This window comes from Ananas comosus, linkage group 9 (assembly GCF_001540865.1).
Source record: "Ananas comosus cultivar F153 linkage group 9, ASM154086v1, whole genome shotgun sequence".
NCBI classification, from domain to species: domain Eukaryota; kingdom Viridiplantae; phylum Streptophyta; class Magnoliopsida; order Poales; family Bromeliaceae; genus Ananas; species Ananas comosus.
The window spans coordinates 9870468-9873617 of record NC_033629.1 but is presented as its reverse complement, the minus strand read 5'-3'; positions in this window follow the sequence as shown (position 1 = coordinate 9873617).

The window sequence follows — 3150 nt, the reverse complement described above, 5'->3', positions numbered from 1 at the left end:
TACGTCGATAACACATCATCTGTTGAAGCGCTGTTCGGTGGAGAAACTCTTTCCTGCACTCGGTGTATCCGTACATATACGCACCCTAACTAATGTTTTTTTGTGATCCCATATAACAATCCAGTCCAATATTGGATGGCATTTACACCGTCCGAAGGAACAATGAATAAGGATTCATTTATTAGAAAACCATTAGTTTCAAAATAAATATAGAGACAGAAAACAATTATTATTTGTTTGATAAAAAATTTATGTTCTTTTTTGTATTTATATTTTTTGAATGTAATAATGTATGTATATTTTAAGATAGATATTAGAGTTCGATTTTATGGACTACAATTTTTTCTCTTTAGGTATGGTGCATGAGATATACCGTACATCGAGATCAGCCAATAATTTCTATATTTGGTATGTGAGTACAAAATATATATTTTTTAAAATAAAAAATATAAACTTTGCTTTGAAGCACTGATAGCAGATTCTGTTAAAACATGATGGAGATGTTTAACCATGATGAAAAGGATTTATCAATTCATGAATTGGGAACCAAATGAAAATCTCCCCTTATTTTGGAGAGGTTGTGGGGCTATAAATTTTTTTAGAATTTTTTGAGGATTAACTGCATAGTACTTTTGAAACTTTCCATCATTTTTTGTTTTGATTTCTTTTTCTTTTTTTTTTGCAATTTAGTTTTCAAACATTTTAATTTCATCGCGATAAAATAGCAACAGTTAAAAAATATTTTAAAATTAATGAAATTGTCATCCAGTCGCCTATTTAACGTTTTTTTGCATGTCAATTTTGATTCTTAACTTTTGCATGTTTTTCACTTTAGTCCCCAAAACACATGAATTGGCAACCATAAAGAAGGTCCCCACATAATTTTTTAAGCATTAAGTTATATAATAATAGAATAATAATATTAGAATATTTATTTGGTAGTTGAATCTTTTTACAGTATAAAAAATATTTATTTTTATTTCAAATACCTTTTGATTAGTCTTATTTTTTGTGCATTTGATAATTACCTACTGATTTTTTCACTAATCTAAATTGAGGAATCAAATACTTATTAGTTGTATGTGTGACAATAAAAGTTAACTAGGGTACAATGAAGACGTTGTTGTCAAGAATACTAAAGATAGTACTTTCACTCCAATTAAATTTTAATATTTTTTATTTATAAATTCTACCTTCATGATAATAGAAAAATATTATTTATCGTTCTTAATACTATAATGAGTTTTTGTTTTATTTTAAACTGATTTATTCATTTTACTTGTTAGGTTTAGATATTTTTTGAAAGACATATACTTCAATTTCGTTCTGTAATTTATTCTTTGATTTTTAATTATTTAATACTGCGATAAATAATATTTAAAAATATTAATGCATAATAGAAAAAAAAATGATGTTAATAGTTATAATAATTTATTGTTGTATAGTTTTTACGTTGAATCGCGCGGGCCCCTTGACTAGTATCCCAATAAATTTGGAGGAAATATAAAGTAACATTCAATTAGGCCCTCAAAATATTTAGCACCATCGTGGTGGTTGTGGTTCTATTTTTTTTCACCCTAGTATTTGTAGTCAAATGTCATAATAAGATACTATTTTTAAAAATTACAAAACAATATGTCACGCCCCGGGTTTCCACATTTTCCTTGGCACGCCCACAGACCCGTCGTTTACATAAAAATTTTTTATGTATACGAAACGATAGCTGTAGCTGTAATCACATCATAGCTACAACCAGAAGTATAGAGCTGCTAAACTGAAACATGAATATATAAAACGTAAAGGGGTTCTTGTAGAAACAAAAGTCCACGACACAACTCGCTCCAACGAGTACAACGACTACATGAAAATATGTACATAAAAGTCCTAAAAACTATCTCTGGATGGTACTCTTCTAGCACGTCGACAAGACTGGTAGGGATCTAGCTCGCGACTCCCTTCCCATGGTCCAAGTCAGCAACAACAACAACTGCAGACGAAAACTCTGCAAAAAGGGCCAACAACTGTGTGTGAGAATATTATAAAACAAGTAGCCCTCAGTGGGTACCGGCACCGACCTCAACGGCTCACCCACTAAGTCAACAGAAATGTGTGCAAAGGATAGTAAGGAAAGCTGGAAAGAAATCTACAACTACATGCCACTCTACTATCGCTAACCAATGCAGGCTATCTGTAGATATAAAAATGCATCTCACTGACCTAATCTCACTAGGGACTATGATACACCCGTCCTGCCTGTCGAAACTACACCATACACCACCTCGAGGGCTGCCGATGGAGAGCAAAGTCCAAACCGGACAACTACGACATCAACGCAAAGCAAAGTAGCCAGACTCTGGAGCGGCATTCGTGGGCGCGACCCAATCGAGTATGCAAGCGTGTCTCTGGCTCTCTGCTGAGCTCAATCAAGATTTTATAGGCTGTAGTCAATGCAAATGAGTCTAACTGGTCTAACAACAAAAACTCACGTGCCCTTGGCACAATCTGATGCAAAATACAGAAATCTGGGTCCATCGTCAACCGCGACGGCACCCGACAGTACGAAATAGTCTACACACAACTGTAAAACGAGCTCGGCCTCCCAGCACGAGCGTAAAATCAAGCTACACTAATTTGGTTATCCATCTCGCATTAACAGCGGTGATACAAAAATAAACACAGCTCCTAAAGCTAAGTCTGGTAACTTTTCAGTAAATGACAGTGTAGGATTTACTGGTTTTCTTCTAAGTCAATTCCAAGTCCAACAAGTAAAATGGTTCTAGAATTTAAGGCTCCAAACTCAGATTTCATAAAAGCTATACAAATCGAAGACTTGAGTTACTAAACATGATACTACACAAAACATACATGCTAACAAAATCCCGACTTAGGAGGAAATTCGACGATTTCGGTAAACATTAACCCACCTCGAGTGCTCGTCCAACGTCGGCTAGAAGTCGATAGGAAGGAACCCACGCTGTCACGCCCCGGGGTCCCTTTTTAGTTTAAAGCATAACGGAAAAGCGTCTGAGTTTTTTTTTTTTTTTTTTTTTTTTTTTTTTTTTTGAAAACCTGACCCCAGGGTATGCCAGATCCGCCATAAATACAGGAGATCCACTGTTCACATGGACGGAGTCTCCCCTGTATTTGCAC